Source organism: Aquila chrysaetos, chromosome 5, assembly GCF_900496995.4.
Source record: "Aquila chrysaetos chrysaetos chromosome 5, bAquChr1.4, whole genome shotgun sequence".
Classification (NCBI taxonomy): domain Eukaryota; kingdom Metazoa; phylum Chordata; class Aves; order Accipitriformes; family Accipitridae; genus Aquila; species Aquila chrysaetos.
This window is the reverse complement of record NC_044008.1, coordinates 73,965,625-73,984,559: the sequence shown is the minus strand read 5'-3', so window position 1 is coordinate 73,984,559 and position 18,935 is coordinate 73,965,625.

Below are 18,935 nucleotides of genomic sequence, written 5' to 3'. Positions count from 1 at the left end.
ATAAATGCCTTGATAGTGCTATTGTTAGCATTGTCCTCATTTGCCTTTTATAAATTCCTGGTTTGGGTTTGGGTTACATAGAACACTGAAAAATTTTAATTGTTTGAACTGCAAATGTATGTGGTGGAGTGTAGGTTTCAGAAAATTTTTCATTATTTTTTCCCCCTCCAGCTAAAACAATTCACCTATTTTCCCATAAGAAAAAAAAAAAAAAAAGGAAAAAACAACAGAAACTTGATCAGTTTTAATATTGTGAGACTTTGGGGCAGGGGCTTGAGATCTGGCTGCAGGAGGAGATCTGTGCTTTTTGCTATTTGTGTGGCTGTGTGTTTTTACATGCACATGATGCACATATATATATTTATATAAAAGCTGCATTTCAAAAAATGGTAGTGCCATTTTTTTGGAAATGGAAATTTCAAAAAGTATTCCCTCCCACCCCTTTTTCTGCATCCCCCTAAAGCAAGAGACCTGAGGGTTGTATTTTGCAAAGCACGCTACGCTGCTGGACACATATCAAACATTTTTAGCTTGCTGCTCATTTACTGAAAGCTGAGGGAACTCTCCAAGTCCCCAAATACACTGGGCTGCAGACGGCATTTACTGACATGTCAAACTCCAGCTTGGGGAACTGAAGGGAATGTCAGCTCTTGGACTTGTCAGTTAGAATGATGCCTTAAAACTCAGTGTACAAATATTAGCTTTAGTAATGCTTTAGCACTACTTTATTAAAGAAAAAAGAGTATTTAATGATAATATTTTCTAGTTCAAGCCCTCTTCCAGCATAAACTATGATACCAGCAAACCCTATCATTTTTTTACAGTCTACACTTAGCAATGTATTGGATTTTCCCAGATGTATGTTTCATTTCATTGAATAAACAGTTAATGAACTCCTAATAAATACCTTTACATCTAAGCAATACAGAGAGATAGCTCTCTGTGCTCACAGAGCTGTGGTAACAGTGCAGTCAGGAACCTTGACTTTCATATTGTCGAAGACAAAACAATAATGTCAACATGAAAAGTAGTGACTTTACCCCAGGCTTCAAGAAGTCGCTGAAAATTTGTTTCCCCTCTCCATTATGGGTTTTTGGAAGCAAATTATCTGAATCCTTCTATTCTACCTTCCCAGAAAAATGTCATTTTCCATTCCTCAACAGAAATTCATGCTTGCTGTTTCATGTGCATTTGCATTTGTTTTTAAAATTATATTCAAGGGAACTAAATATATAAATTTTCTTTTGCATACAATAACATAACTCATAGCCCAGGTTCCTTAATCTTTTCTATGAGCAAATAGGCACATGGGTAGGCGAAGAAAAGCATGCATACTATGCAAATTCACGTCCTAGTTAAAGCTTCACTGCAGCATTAGCACATAAATATTTTGGGGACTAGTGACACCGTCTCAGCTACCTAGAGCCCAGATTTCTGCTAGCCACATTGAATCTATGTTGATTTAGGTATGACCCTATCAGGGAAAAAAGCAAGGAAAATTATTTCAAGTAGAGCTCCGTTAAAATATATATCTCTATATATTCATATCTATTTATATCTAAAATAGAAATCTTGGTTGGTTCTTCCCAGTGTTTAGCAATATTAGCAGCAGGCAGCAGTGTTGATGGCTTTGGACCACTGACAGAAACTTTGGATTGTAAACACAGTCTTTCTCCTTCTCCCCAGCTACAAAAGTACGTTAAAGAGGTTGAGCCCCAAATTCCAGAATGTTTTGGTCCTTCGAGCCATCTGCAGGAGATTTTCTGCGTACATGGTGCACCTCTCCAGAACAACCCACACAGGACAGCTTGCTGCTTACAGGTGTAACTGCTGCAGGGTAGAATTAGGTAGTACGATTTCTTTTTTTTAATTTTTATTGTAATAAATCCAGATGACAGCTAGGATCTCTGAATATTCAGCAGAACATTGTATATCCCCCCAATGCCTACGCTTTAGGTAGAAAAAGATAGGCAAAGTATATATTACCCAGTTCACAGATGATGGCTACATTAAAAAAAAAAAAAAAGTCATTACTTATTTCAGCAATGGTAGAAGTCAAGTTCAGATCCAGAAAACAAAAACATTGGTTTGTCCTAAATGATGTGACACAAATTATTCTCTTTTCTCTGCTTGTTCATATTCCTCTTTGTGGGTCATGCTTTTCAGTCTGTGCTGAGGATTCAGTAAGATTCACTGTGCAGAAGAAAAACAGGGTCTTTGCTAGTAGTCCTAGGGAGCAGCTCTCTGGGTAACTAAATCCTGGGAACTGTTAGGCTACAAAATGGGAGCCACGACGGAGTCTTCCGCAAAGCAAAACCATTTTCTGAACCAGCTTGTGATTTATTTCATTAGTCAACAGGTCCTTTCTCCAAAATATCGCAGTTTCTGGAAGTACTGCTCCATAGTGTACATCTCACTCCTCGTGGAGTGCAGGCAAGTTCAGTGATGCTCGGGTCCCAGAAGAACCAGGGTTACATAAAAATTGCAGTGGGGAAAAAAAAGTGTTTTAATATCTTTTATCAAAAAAAGTAATGAAAACTTTGCCTGGGCTGGGATTATTCTGCTAATAGCCAAAAACTAGACCCAGGCTGTCAACCGTCACAAGGAGTATTGCTCCTCACCTTTACCAGTGCTATGCTCATTCACACCAGCTGATGATTTAGTCTTTGGTCATTTGAGTGCTGCCTACACTCAGAAAAGTTAATTAAGAATAACAGAGTCTCTCCTGCAAACAATGGTGGCTCTGTTTCTTTAGTTCTTTTAGTAAATACTTTATTTCTGAAACCAGAGCTCCTAAACTGATTTGTGTTACAAGAGTAACTTTCCCTTATAATTAATTGATTGATTACTTAGTTAATTACTTAGTGATGTGATCGCTCAGGTGTATTATGGCATCTGGTAGGGTTGATAATGATCTCTGACTAAGTGTATGGTTTGTACCTGCTGGTATCTCTGCTCAAAACATGGGGGTGTGCATTTGTTTGGATGTGAAGGAGGAATTTCCCACACCTCAGTCTGATCCTTCTTCTCGTCACAAATTTTGCTTTTTGAAATCTTTTGGTGAGTTTTACTTATGATTCAAAAAAAAAAAAAAACCCAAAGTGTAAAGTAGGAAGGGCATAATATACACCCATTTGCTTTGGCTTTTGAGTGCAGGTTTTGTAACGTTTCCCTCCCTTCCCTCTGGCTCCATCAGGACTGCAGCTCGTCCTCCTGTTTCAAGGAATGACAGACACAGTCTCAGCATTGTCTATGAGCTACCATGACACTTCCTTAGAAAATAATTACAATTGACCCATGTAGCCCGTGTATCTTCTCCTTCTCGCCATGCCCCTGAATTTTCATAATTTTCATTTTCTAAAAAAGCCCCCTCTTCTCTCAGCTTCATTATGTTTCTGTAGATAAAATTCCTATGAGTAGGATGCCTCCCTACAGGATCTGACATTGCTAGGTGCTGACGCTACTGGAGATGCCGCTCAATTACCGTGATTCATTTTCTCTTGCTGTTGTACAACCGAGGAGCAGCCTCACCATCACGTAGCGAGCTGCTCGTAGCCCTCTGAGACCACACAATCCTGTTGCATCATCTGCTCCCCGCTCAGAAAACTTTCTAGTTTTCTTACCCTACCACCCAATGGTTTTTGGTTTGGTTTTGTTTTGTTAAAAAAAAAAAAAAAAAAAGAGGTTTGGTTGTCTATGAATGGTATTTTACGAGTTGTCTGAAAATTCTGTAAATGCATGGATTGATGCTTGAAACATTTCATGAATAACTGTGTTCCAGCTAGGAGGCATTTGTTTATACTGTCTATATAAAAAAATTTAGTACATAATAGCATCTAATTAATTCAAGTTCTAGTGTGACATTTTTAGAAAAATTATAGGTATTAAGGTTATTTTCTCCTAAAATGATTTGGGTTTATTTTGCTTTCAGGTAGCATTTCCATAAGAAAATATAATTATAGCAAACACTTAGTTCATTAAAGTTTCGGTATGGATGTTTGAATAGGATTAATTCTCTTTGGCCAGCTCAGTTCTTGATGATTCATATCAGATTATCATCAGAACATGCCCGTCTTCAAGCAAGAATTTGCTAAAATAGTGTTTTCAGTTGAGCATTTAATCTTCTTAACCAAATAAAATTTTTTTTGTAGTGAACACCAACTACAGCACTTCTAAAAATTGATTAATATACCCAAACTGAAATGTCCGTCCTTCAAAAATTATATTTTTTAATTTCCATTAAAACCTGGAATGCACTCAGCTCCATTTCACTTCGTAAAAGCCATCCTAATGGATTTTTCTTCAGAGGTCTATCTTTTGCCCTGTGCAATGAGTTTTAATTAAGCATTGTCTTTGGTTTGTTTCCATGTCTGGCTCATGATTTTAAAAAATAATAATTCCTACAGTAACATATCCCATTTTCCAAAGACTGACTTTACAGCTAATTTTTAACAAATTATAACAAATGCCTGAACCTTCAGGAGTTTGAAGCCAGTGTCAAGTTTTTCAGGGCAGGCTTTCCTCTAGTTTTTAACATAACATTTTCCATTCACCTTTAACTAATCTCAACCCAGGATTATAAAGCAGAAGTACATGGAAAAAGTATCTGGTGAAAAAGTAAGGAAGTCGTGCTTGAGTACCAAGCAGGTTTGTTTCATGGTTGAGCAGCTCTCATTTTCATATATAAAATGTAATACAAACTACTTGTATCTCCTTTCTTTCTAGCTGTAACTGACCTGCATTAACCTGGCTACTCAATACCGTTGGTTTTATCTTTCCAACACAATAGACACAGAAGTCCTTTTTTCCTCCTTTTCTCTTTCTTCTCCTCCTATTCAACTTCAGCACCATTTGGGAGAATGGAAAAATTAATTGATTTTCCCTAATGATGTCTCAGTGAGCAGATCAGGTTAACTGTGGACAGCAGCTGCAGTTTAATTTGTGAGTGTGCAATTGAAAATTATACACTCATTGGATTACTGCACCTGACCATGAGGTTGGCATGCTGCCTGCTGTGTCTTAAAAAAATAAGACTCACAAAAAAGTCTAGAGAAAGTCTAGTATCTGTGCGAAGGTATAGAAGGAAAGGAGAATGGAGATCCATCCTTATTTGCTCCAAAAAAAAAAGATGGAAGTTAGTAATTTTCTGAAGGAAGTCCAGAAAAGTTGCAGTTGAGAGCTACTTTAAATGTCATTATTGCATTTGGTGGTGTTAAACCCAACCTTACTGTTCTGGAATTGTCTCAAGAACCGGAAAGTGAAACAGAAACACTGAGGGAAAAGTTAGCATAACTTTTAAGCTACTGCATACTGGTTAATAATCTAAAGTGCCAGGAAAGTATGAAAGTATTACAATTCTGAGCATTTGGAAACAGATTCTTAATTAAAAAAAGACAATTTCAACCTGATGAGAATCTTGATCTATATTTTTACCTTAAAACTGACAGTGTATATGAATATTGTTGAGGTTTGGGTATGTGGGGTTTTTTTTCTAATACTTCACACGTTTGAACTTGAGTCATTTCACTTCCAGAATATGCTTAGTTTCTCTTAGAAAACAACAAAAAGCATATTTAGGTGTCCCTAAAATAGAAAAGAGAAGCCAGCATTTGGCCCATTAGATTTTTCCATTTGAAATCATTAATATTTTGCAATCTGGATGAGGCTGTGGATATTTGTACTCTGAAATGTCAGCCAGCATCTTACAATTTCACATACTTGTCATCATTTTACAGACTTCAGGTTCATATTACAAGTTGGCAGTAATAATTTTCAGGTCGTCTAAGTATTCCCTTTTTCTCTTTCCCTTACCCGAACTCTTAGATTTCAAAGAAAATCAAGAGGCAAATTGTAGTTCCAGGCAAATATATCACCTCGATATCACAAGGGCAGCTGCCCTGCAAACCCTAGGGCAGGCTGGGCTCTTGCACATCAGATACAGCTTTGTAACACCAAGGGCAGCGGAAAACTTGAGTTACAAAAAAAGGCACCTACAGCCGCAAAGGTGATGCCTAGATGAAAGAATATAAGGGGTGAGTTGTGGTCTAAATTCTGGGGTAAAGAGTAGCCAATAAGTTAGTTCAGAAAAGGCAGGAGAAAAACCTATACATGGCTGTTATGAGATAATCTATCCAAAGAAAAATTTCCATCTCATCTCAGAGAACTGGAAGTTGCCCCCAAACTCCATGGTTTTGCTGTATTTTGTAAATCCTTTGCTTTCAATGGAAATGCATTTTCTTGCATGTCAGAGGGAATTCCTGTGCTACGTCGGAGCGGTGCTCCAACAGCACTAGCAACTTGTTTGCACTTGAGCACCCCTGACAAATGTATGAAGCACAAATGGACAAGGCACAGCTGCACTCATACCCTCTAAACGTTTCAAAAGGTTTTCTCTTCTAGAAAACATGACCATTTGTCAGGTTCCTACACCGAAAGCACTTTAAATCAAACAGCACTACAAACCACAGCCCTACAAAACACTACTTCCATTTATTCTTTTCTTTCTGCAGTCTGTCTGGGAGGGTTGGAGGGAGAAAACTCACCATCTTCTAAGTCACCGCGACAGGAGAGAGGGGAAGGGTAATGCAGGTCACCTATTCTGCTCTTCTGGCAGAGTAAGTTTGTTCTCCTTTGCATGTATATTGCCCAAGCCAATATAAAAGCTTTCTCTATCCAAACACCGTTTCTTTTGCTGCTTTGAGCTCCGAAAGTGAGAGGATTTATCATTTGTAATTTTGTATTGTCCTGGATCGGAGGGGAATAGATGTACGCTGGAGCCACTGTTGACATTCCTGGCATGTATGGATAGCACAGGCAGTTTACATTTACAAGCCAAAAACATAAAGAACAACCTTTTGTAAGCATTTGCTTTTATTGTGACATCTCAGCTGTGCAGCTGTGCTGTAATCTCCGTGCCAAGGAGATGAAATCATCAACTTGTTCGAATTCTTGCTTTTATCAGAGCAGAGCTGCTATCATAATGGAAGGACTAACGTCTCGCTAGGTTAATTGGTTTTAATTTGTCCTTTGCAGGAATCTTTTGACTCGACTGTCAGATGGCATTTATATAATGCCGATCCTCTTCAAAGCACTCCACCAAGATCAATTACCTCGGAAAGCACTCTTGCAAACTCGGCATTACTGTTCTTCCCTTTGTAGTGTGCAAAGAGGTCAGCGGCCTGATTTTTCAGGTCTAGGAGTCGCACCTGAAAACTCAGCCAGACGTGACTCATCCCAGGTTAACACAAGGAGAAAATACCACGGAAGGGGTTAGAAAAAGTAGGAGTGATGAGGTCCCCGTCTGTACTCATACCTGAAAGATAATTCCCCCGCATCACCGAGTTCAGCCCCCACTCTGCCTGCCCAGGCCACCAAGGAATAGTGTATCTTTAAAAGGAGGAAAATAACTTCATAGAATGAATACTTTAAAAGGGATCCTTAGATCCAGGTATTCAGGATTAAACACGGCATTTTTCTGCATTTACCAAAAAGTTCATCCAGTGCCAGACAAAACACCAGGAAAGACAGGAACATAAAGATGGGTTTTCACTAGAAAGGGACAAACATACAGCAATGTTAGGGTTAGACTAAGACTAGTTAGACTAAGACGATGATTTCTTTACAAGGATTTAGGGTCCTGAGTATCAAAGTCACTTCTGAACTTGGGACTTTGGTAGATTTGGTAATTTGGTAGCATCTCCTGCATTTTCACTTTTTGGATGAGGTCTAACATTCCCTGCCTTCCCTGTTTGCGTCCTGTTCATCTCAAGTAACTCAGCAGTGGAGACGTAGCCTCAAGGACTACTAGACTTAAGCAAGGTGGAAAAAGGCTGACCACAAAAATGAATGAAAACCATTTAGCATCTTAACATCAGTGCAGTGAAGCAGGCTACTCTTACTGATAGGTCTCAGAATTTATCTTTCTGCCCCAGTGTATTTGCATACATTAAAGAAGGAGGAGTAGGTACCTTCATACTCATAAGAATGGGAGCAGGAAGATCCAGACTTACACTAGGGTGTCTACAGTCAGATTTTGTCTCTACATCTTAAACTGTTTCTCGGTTTCAAGAGATCCACTCACCATGTTATATTGTTGTAGGAAGGTTATCTCGGATATTTTTATCAATATGAAATAAGGTATAAACCAGGATTTTGTTTATACTAGACTCTCTTTGTGGCACCAGGAGTCCAATGTAAGAGGAACTGTAATTCTAAAGTAAATTGTGTCACCAAGGCAGTCAATGTAATCCCTGAGGGTTTAATACGTGTTTATACCTCTCCTCTAAGGCTGCAGATCTTCCCTGTAACGAGTAAAAGATAAATATTCCCAGAGAGGGAGAGGTGTGCGGCTTAGTGTGGCTGAACAAACACTTTGCTGAGGGCCAGAAGGCACTAAGGAAAGGAGCGTGTGAAGGGAGACAACTTAAGGAAGATGTTGGGGGGGGAAACCATTCACAAAACTTATGGAAAACTCACAAAAACGTGGATCTTTGCCTCTGGGGATTCTGCGCAAAATTTATTATTCCTTGCACTACAAATACTCCTCTCTATAAAAATTAATGAATGAAGGTAATAGGATTGCACTGGGACAGATAAACTCTTTGCAAAATGTGTTTAGTAATGTTAAAATAACTGTCCAACTATTGCAAGGAAATTGCTGACTGAACCAGGAATGGATGTCCTGGACACAGAGCATCCCTCTGTTCCCACTTTCACACCAGTGGAAATGGTGTCTACATGCTTTCCTCTACTGTCATTATAGCTTAGACAGGGCCCCTTTGTACCAGCTGTCTTAGTTTTTGAGAGCCTCTGTCACACAGTTTCCAAACCATAACTTTCTGCATTATATTTCCTGTAAACTGTTCCTAGCCATTCCGAGCTCAATTGTATTGAACTTGAGCAGACTGGTACTATTTCAGAAGAGTTTGCAGACAACAAATAGCAGGATTTGCTAAATACATGACTGCCAGATTCTACGTGGAAGAGTAATAAAATGCAAAGTACATAACTCAGCTCCACATAGCATGGTCTGGCTGCTTGCCCTTTTGCCTCTGAATTGCTTTTTGAATCCCTGCCCTGCCCAATACAAGTGAAATTATTCTAATTATACAGTTTGAAAGAGTCCCTAGTGACATGCTGGATACTGATCGTTTCCTAGTTCACTGCAAAACAATTTCACATATAATACAGATTACACAAAGGGTCATGAGCTCATAGAAACTCTGAAACTGTCTTGAAAGCTTTGTATTCTCTCCGAGCCTAGGTCACATTTGGGTATGGATTAAAGAAAGATGATGAACCTTCTGTTATTTTTAAAGTAAGCTTCTAGATATTTTATTCTTCTTCATCTCAGACTTGTACCCTCTGAAGAAATAGAAATAGATCTGCTCTTTTCCTTATTCCATTTGCAGATGCAAGATGAATTAACCAGGTTGTGCTTGTCAGCTCTGTTTATTAAGATGGACCAATACCAAGCCCCAGAACCCAAACAACTTGCTAACTAGAGGAAGTTCGAAGTTGGATCCAGACTTTTTCCCTGTTTTCCCTTTTGAATGACCCAAACCCAAATTTTAAGGACATTTTCATCAGGGTTTGATCTATTTCTAATTACTAAGAGGACCTGCAGAAGAGTCACAGTCTCTAGCTCAGAAGGAGATAAAATACAAATATAAAGATCTGGCTGTTCTTTAAGAATCTTTTTTCCAGAGTTGTGCAACAAAGACTGTTTTTATCACCACTGTGGTATAAATTAGCCACCTAAACAGGCACAGGAAGACGGATACGGTACCCTCAGTCATCATTCTCTGTCTCTGCAGGTGACCCATCCCAGCAGACTCAGGAATGACAGTCTTTTACAGTAATATTGTTCTAATCTGCAAGAGCAGGAATAGTGAGAATATTTTTTTCTCATTGCCTGTCTTACGCTCTGAGATTTGTTGCATCCCTGAACATGTGCTTGTAACTACAATTCGGTATAATTGAGGTCATAAAATTACACAGTCAATTATATAAAATGACCATTGTTAGTCATAATGATCTCTCATAGGATAAAACGGGGACAAAACATGCACTCTGCAAAACTTGAGTCAAATATTTTTCCAGGGCTGTTTATTACTTGCTGTCTTGAAGGCTGAATTTTCATCAAAATCTCCAAAATGGAAAATTGTCAGCAAGGCCTACCAGGAGCATTGGGCTTCCCATCTGTCCTGGTCTCGGCTGGGATAGAGTTAATTTTCTTCCCAGTAGCTGGTACAGAGCTGTGTTTTGGGTTTAGTATGAGAATAATGTTGATAACATGCTGAGGTTTTAGTTGTTGCTAAGCTGTGCTTATCCCAAGTCAAGGACTTTTCGGTTTCCCATGCTCTGCCAGCGAGAAGGGGCACAAGAAGCTGGGAGGGAGCATGGCCAGGACAGCTGACCCGAACTAGCCGAAGGGATGTTCCATACCATAGAACGTCATGCTCAGTATGTAAACGGGGGGGGAGTTGGCTGTGGGGGCAGATTGCTGCTCGGGCACTGGCTGGGCATCGGTCAGCAGGTGATGAGCAACTGCATTGTGCATCCCTTGTCTTTCTTGGGTCTAATTTCTCTCTTTTTGTTACAATTCATTACAATTATTATTATTGCTATTATATTTTATTATTGTTGTTGTTATTATATTTTATTTTATTTTAGTTATTAAACTGTTCTTATCTCAACCCACTAGTTTAACTTTTTTTTTTCCTCCGATTCTCCTCCCCATCCCACTGGGATGGGGGAAGAGTGAGCCAGTGGTTGCGTGCTGCTTAGTTGCCGGCTGCGGTTAAACCATGACACCGTCACAGAAAATTCCCCACACTGGATCGCTAGCCTGGTGTCTTGGTCTGTAATACTAAGCTTATGGGATTTGACTTAACACTGGTCATCAGTGGCATCAAAAATATGAAGTGAGAAAGAACAATATTCAAAAGAAGTAAAGGTCTCCCTCTCTCCCCTTTCCCTGTTCCAAGCTTGACATGTTTCCAAGAGTCAAAAACAAAAGATGTGCTCTGCTGTTGTAATGACCTCACCTGCAAAACACTACGCAGAGTCATGCCAGCACAGATTTTTCATGCACATGTAATATGCAGTTATCCAGCACTGGTTTTCATATTATATTTTTTTTTTCCCAGTAGTTTAATCAACAGAAAAACAGCCATGCACCATGCAACAACGTGATGGTAGTAGGAAAACAAGAAAAAATTACCTTTGGTGCCACGGGTAGTGACCTTCATTAGCCATTAAACCAACCTAAATTTTTACAGAAGACTATACCTGGACACAAATTCAGTGTTTGTATTCTTAATAGTCTTGTTCCAGCTTTTTATTCCCTTCTGTTTAGTAGTTTGTTATTTGGGTGTTTTTTCTCAATTCCAATGTAGCAATGGAACTAGAAAGAGAAGTAAAGAAATCTAGCACAGGGTAACTCTTTTTACTATCTATAGGATGCACTGGCTCCCACATTTTGCACAGAACTTCATGCTTTGGAAAGCCAGAAGTCAGGCTGGATAAAATCTAACTTTTTGCTGTTAAAAAAAAAAAAAAAAAAAAAAAAGAAGAATAGTTGAATAGATCAAAGGAAATGCACTGCCCTTTTAAAATTGGGAACAAAGCTCAGTCATTTCTGATAGGTCCAAGGCGTTCACCTGTGACCTTTTAAACCCCAACAGAACAAGGTGGACATACTTTAAACTGTCTTCCAAGGAGGTGTATATCTTATACGGGCATTAAGCCGTTCAGGTGAGGCGTGGCTGGATCAATGGAGCGAGATGCCCAGCTGAGGGGATCCGGTTGCCCTCTATCCAGCCCCCATTGATGCGATATGCCAATCAAATGCCAATCGATGGCATTTCTGTGCTGACGCTGACACTGTGAGAGCAGTGGGGAGGGCAGAGCCTTGCTAGCACCATGGCTGTGCCTGAAGCAGCCCTTTCTGTGCCCTCATGCCTCGTCCTGGACATCTGCCACTATTTTGAGAACCTGTTCTTTTTTTCCCCCTGACAAAATCTCATCTCTCACATTTTATGCTTCAGAAGATAACTGTAGGGAGTACATCCATCAAGGCTGGGTTGTCCCTCCTCCTGCAGTCAACCCTTTAAAATAAAGCTCCTGAGATACCTGGTGGACCTGCTGTGAGAGGACCTCAAATAGGTCCTCCTAAGAGAAGCTGAATTCGTGCCAGAGCTCCACTGCAGACCTATTGCTTTATCTCAGACCGAGATGGTCCAACACAGAGTGCCCAGCTGCCCTTTTGGGGGATGTTTCTGTTGGCCCTTTCTGATCTTAGGAAAATATCTCCGCTGCTCACTGTCTTTCCAATTGCAATTACAAATAGTTTGGAGAGAATGATGTCTTGCCATCTATTGCACAGCTCTTTGAAAAAAGAGGTCCCATGCTCAAAGTTAGCCTTTTGGATCTTCTGGGGAAGAATTAAAAACAAAAATAACTTTGGATCACAAAATCGGTAATCGCAGCGCTTACACAGACAGCTTAAATCTTTCCCAAGCCCTTGAATCCGTTGCGCTCCAGCTTACAACTGCTAGCAAAGTGGAGCAGGGGACTGAGAAATTTTTTTCTAAATTAAACTTGGACTGGGTGTTTTGGTGAACTTGTCTCTTTTATAATAAATATTTTCCCCCTAAAATTACAGAATTGTCTGTTTCATTTCAAACTGTTTCTTCACCCCAGGATTCAGAAAGACCAATGTTTTTTTAATGTGGAAATTTCTTGCACAGGTCCTTTTGTCCTTTGAGCCAAATCCCATTAATGTTTCTTAAAGATTTATTTATTGATACTTTTTTGGCCCACCTGATTAGTTACACAACTACATATCACAGGCGGGATGTAACCACCAGTTTAAAAACCTTTTTGAAAAGTGACTCAAAGCAGCCAAAGAAGCTTTATCAGTATCACGCTGATTTATTTAGCACATACAATGATTTACTACAGCATTTGGTTTATGCTTGAAGAATTTTTTTCTTTTTTTTTCATCTTTTTCGTCTCTTCTGAAAAGTTGACACATGTAACCACTATTGTTTTCTATTCTAATATTTTCAAATTTTTAGGGTTTAAATCATCTCTAATAAATAAAAACTTTCTGTTGAAACATGAGAAGGAAACTTTTTTTCTTTCCAACTACTCCTGACCATATGGCACGTTAAAGGTTTTGGGGTTTTTTTTTTCCTGTTTTCTGCTTCTGTTTGTTTTGTAATTAAGAAACTACTTGAATGAGAGAAAAAATATATATCTCTTGCCAATCTTGGATCCTTTATTCCTTATAGAGCCAAACTTCTTTGAAGTTTCTGACAAATCCCATTAATTTTTTTCCTATTACACTCTAAGCTTCCAATTCTTAGCTCAAGCTGGAAGTGCTGAAATGGCAGAAGTAGTCGGTATTGTAAGTCTCATGAGATTTCCAGTAAAATATTGGCAGCCTGGAAGGCTAAGCTCTGGGTATTCTGGAAAGGTACCTAAATTAAGCTTTTCATACCTATGTCATTCATCAGTGTGGATGGCCTAGCTATTAAGCTTTATCATCCAAGCTGGCATTGCCCAGAGCATTTTTGGTGTTGTAGCATTCCTGCATTATTGCTGGGGAACTGGCCCCACCAGCCGCCACAGAGACGTCAAGCGAAGAGATGATCCTTTCCCTGGAATAACTTACATTTTAACAGCGTTATTTAGCATAGGTCCTCTTATTTTCACAAACCCTTCTGTAAGCGAGGGAAGCGGAGTCAGTCCTGGTTTAAAGATGGGAAGTCGAAGCTCACAAGTGTAAATGATTTGTTAAAAACAATGGCAAAGTCAAAATGAAAACACAGAGCTCTTGACTTCTCCTCTAGTGCCAAAACCACCAAAGCATCATTCTCTTCCCTTTGCGAGGAAAAAGCTGCTGGTTCACGTCTCCTGGGGCAGATTTTCAAAGGCAGTGACTATTGGGATTTTAAAAAATACGCAGTTGTGGGGGAATTTGGTACCTAGGCGTGAATCAGCCACGCGCTTTTCCAAACAAGTCCTTCTGCATCTTGAAAACCTGACCTTTCTGCTAGGCATACAGCGTTTCATAGTCCATACTGCGAAGATTTTAGAGCCCTCTCAGAGATCCAGTTGTCATTTTCACCCTGTTGCTAAAATGTTTTCAGTGCCAGGCACAGATTCAGCAGTTTGCAGGGAAAGGCTGTTCCAAGCTCTTCAAGTGCAGTTCTAGTCATTTTTCCAATTGATAAATACACCACGGATGACTCCCATCCCTGCCATTTCCAAAGACATAAACAAGCTACAGACCATTCTGGGTTTGAATCACAACCAGAGTAGCAAAGTCCTGAAATCCAACACATTATCTCATGTTAAATACACTCCTGTTCTATATGATTAATATGCTTTCTACTTAATTGAAGTGTGACACACAAAGCAAAAAATGTTAATTGAATTTTATAGCTCATGAAAGTTGCCAGCTTCTTTTGAGATAATTTTGCTGAGGGGATAACTTATCTTTTCAAGCTTTATTTCTTTCTGGTTTTGGAAGCACTGAAGGAGCATTAGCTTGGAGAGACAACACATTTATTTATTGGCTTTGGTTTCTTGCAGCTAATGGCTATTTTATTTTTCAGAAAACATGCCTAACTTGGCTCTTAACTACAGTTTGTGTAAAAATCTCATAAAAGAAAAAAAAAACAAACCTGTTCACCAAACCTCTGAACTTGAGCCTTATCTCAGATTTAATCTCAGTTTGAAATGAGGTCTGACTCCTGACCTGTTTCAGTTGAATATCCCAGCACCTGCCAGACTTCTTTTCTGAAATACAACTTTTATGTTTCCTTGTAACTTAGACTGTATCTAATATTACAGTAGTCCCTTCTGGGAAAGTCTGCTCTACACTTGTGCTTTGCTATACATGACCAATTAAGACAGGAGAAGAGCTGATAAGAGCAATTGTGATAGTAGTGACTATTATAAGCCACTGTGCATTGATTTTGGTTGTTTAGAAGTGTGTGTGTGGGGTGTCACACACTGGGTATTGATCATCATATACAAATGAAGACATTTGTAAGGTAATTGCTGCTTCTTCTGCAAGTCCATGCAATGTATTTAAAATTTAGTAGCACTAGAACTGTGATCCTCAATAAACACATTATGCTGATGGAGAGACAGAAATTCTGCTCCAGAAATATGTGTACTCTCCAGCATATTAAAGACGCTTATTTGGCAAAACCTTTGCCAAAGATGCCTGGAACATCACATCTCACACGTCTCTGCCTAATGTTGTCTGTGTCACCAGTCTGAACCTCAGCTGTCAGAAAAAGCTTTGTAAGTATAAAAAAAAAGGGAATTTGATGCTTTGAAGACAGGCAACTCTACTTATTTCCTCCATGCCAGTGGAGTGGAGCCCATGTCCCAACCTGTTCTGTGCACTGGGGAGATAAGTTTGAAATATATGTATGTATGTCCTCTATAACAATATCAGTAATTGCTTGCAAGCTCTTGAGAAGTAGCACTTCTTGATTTCTAGTAGATCGGTTAAGTTTGGGTCCACCACCAAGAAAAAAACCCCAAACATGGCACTGATAATAAAGTTCATCACTTCTTATCTAGTGAATACCTGTTTCTATGTGCAGGAAAAGACAGAAGGCAGAGGAAAACCCACATACTGGCTCATTGGCAGGTTTATTAGAGGAGCTATTAGCATTCTTATTAATGGACCTGCTAGATTTTCTTATTAGTGGAGTTGCCAGACCTGCAGCAATACGAGGCCTATTTTGCTTCTTGTTATGCTTTTAGCCCTAGTGTTCATCAGAGGCACAAGTCAGGGTCAATTTAATTAAATAAAGCCAGTAGTCAATTTGGAACAGGTCTTCTAATACAGAATATGGGAAGAAAAAAGAGAAAACTAAAAAGAAAAGGAGATAAAAGGACAACAAAATATTTCCAGCTCTTCTGAGAAATTTCTCCAGTTTCTCCATACTCCAGCACACTCACCGGGCTCTGTTGTGGAGGTAAATCTGTTTGGCATAACGCACAAACCAACACCTGAAAAATCATGTTTGTCAACAAAGCAGTAATCACACATCCTAGCTCCACTGCTACCAGAAAAACTGCATTAACATCCCATAAGATCTCTGGTACAGACCCAACAGCTTCTTGTGTTTGCCTTCTTAAGCTTCCTTCGTGATAAAGCAACCAGCTGGCAGATGACTGCGTGTCGAACATAGCGAAGTACAGTCTGTGGTTTTAAACTACATTATCCTCATCCCCATTACGAAGAAATATAGCTCCTTATAATCTCCATTACACTCCTGCATAGTTGTGAACAATCTGCTGTAGTCTCTAGAGAGAAACACTTGAATCTTAGACTGCTTTTAACTAGTATTTTAAAAGCATTGCATTAAAGCCCACATATGTTCCTTGTATTTTATGCAGGAATCATGCTAATTTGCTTAAACAAGAAATCCACTCATTTTCAACACAGAACGTTTGTTTATCGATTTTTTGCTACGCATTTGTTGATGCTACAAATATGTCTTCCACAGGAGAAAGAGGAACGAGCAAAGGAACAAGAACACATATAGTCTGAGGGGAGAATTGCTAATTCTGATTGGGAATGGGAGCTGAGCAAGCAGTAAAAATAACCTTATGTAGAAGTACAACCTACAGCAGAGACCCATATTTTTCCAAATTATCAGCAAAATCCTGCATATGATTTCATAAAAAAAATTGATAAGAAATCCCATGCTATTTGATACAAGTTTCAGAGCACTAATGTGAGGTCCTCATACATGACTTCTATTTTTGAATTAATGAATAAAGTTGACTGTGTGCTTGATGACCTGCCTCCACTGAACAATTTTCTTGTGTACCATGCAAGTACAGAATGTACAATACTAATTAGCTGCTTTGCTCATCTGCTTAAAATGTTTTGCACATGCCAGCAAATGTAAATACACAATTAGGGCGTATTTAGTTCAAAGGCAAAGCAAGATAAAGTACAACTATTACTAGCGAGAACAAAAATCTTCATGATCTTCATCCGTATTGAGGTCTAATTAAGTTTGCAAAATGTGCAAATCAGCTCAGCTGATTATTTAAGGTTTGGAAAACAGTCCTAGGTTAGAAAGTACGACACTAAGTATTTTGATGATGCAGGTGACTGTGGTTTGATGACTATTGTTACTATTAGCTGTTTGTTGTCTGCACACACACTATAAAAAACTCATACGGCAAGTGTGAAAGTAATTAGCATTAGGAAGTTGTGTTAACAGGAATAAGAAAAGTAGTCACAGGAGATCTTCATTACAGATGAAGAGTATTAAATGTCAATTGTATCAGATGTTTTGTGTTGTTGTATGTCTTTGTACTTAAATGTAGGAAGTAAATAAAATTCAGCTCATTGTCAGCTCAGTTTAATGACAAAAACAAGTTTGAGGGGAAAAAAAGGAAAAAGCATTTTCTCTCTCTCTTGTTGAGCATTTCATATCTAGAAATACTGCACTTTTCAGTGCTTGAGATTGTTCGGGATTATAAAACGCTTAAAGAGTTAGTGCCAGAGAAGACAAAAAGAAACTTTCTTCCAGGGAATTTGAAGCATTCTTCACTGCGGTAAATGTTTTATTTTCAGGTTAGAGGTAATTCCCCTCAATCTGAAACACAAGGTCTTTTATAAGAGCATTGCCTCTGACACAAAGTATTGCTTTGCAACAGCCCAACAACTTTTTTGCTTTCAAATTTACATAGGGAACTAATTAAAATAGGGTTGCTTAATTTCCATTGCAGAGGGTTTCAGCTTATGTCTAAAAGCTGCCTGAAGCATCACGTTATGATAACCATCGCTCCAGCTCCCAACTAGTCCAGTTGCTCCCAGGACTGGAATGTGCATCCCAAAATTTGTCCACCTGAATTCCTCGACTGAGGATGCACTGTGTACATCTGGGAGGGTTTGTCAGGGTGGAAGCGATACCCAAGCCACAGCGCTACCGGGATTTCGGTGCAAGACCTTGCTGGGCTCCGTCTGATGCTCCATGGGGCAGCTTCGTGTGGCTCGATGCCCGTTCGGGGTCTGCTGTCCCTGCGAGTGGCATCAGCGTCCGGGCTTCCTCGAGGAAGAAACAGGTATGTTGATACGTAAGTAAATAAGTTGGACACGTGGAGGTAAAACAGAGACTACCACTCATCCTCTCAGTAAGTACTGCTGACTACCTTTAAAGCAAATTCATAATTACAATAATAATATTATTTAAACAAAATTTAGCTTTATTAGTATTTCATCTCTTCCCTCTTCTTCACTTCTTCTCCTGAAGTTTAATTCCTACCTATTTTCTACATAGCAAACTCTTTTCTTTCCCACACCCCTCCAAATCTGAGTAGGTTTCAGCAAAGCAAGACGGAGAGGAGCAATTGAGAGCTAATGACTAGTGCAGGCTGGTATCAGATCCCAGATAGGCAGGGTTTATGACTGTTAAATGTGTCTGCAAGTTCTAGAAAGCTAATTAAAGCTAAGCATATTCTTCTCATCTTACAGGTACTCTGTGTCTGTGGGCTATAAGATAGCAAAAAAGACTTCTGTTTCCCTGATCCTTTAACTGTGTGTCAAGGCAACGAGCCCTAAATGAAGTTTCATCTTTCTCGAGGTGTTGCTAGGTGCTAATTAGCCTCGGGGTCTTATAAAAAGGGGAGAAAGTGCAGCAAAGGATTTCTATGGAGATTGGTTTCTTGCTCACTCTTTAGAAAGAAGCCCTAAAGGAGTCTGTCATTAGAGGTTGCTGTGACATTTATTCACGTGTTGTGGTTGTTCCAGGGCTGGACTCTGCACTTATTAATACGAGTATATATTGCTGCTTCAGTGGATATTTTAGCAAACTCATTTTCCTCACTCTATAGCCAGGGCTGTCTATAACATCTCCAAAGCAGAGGGGAAGACAGAGCAA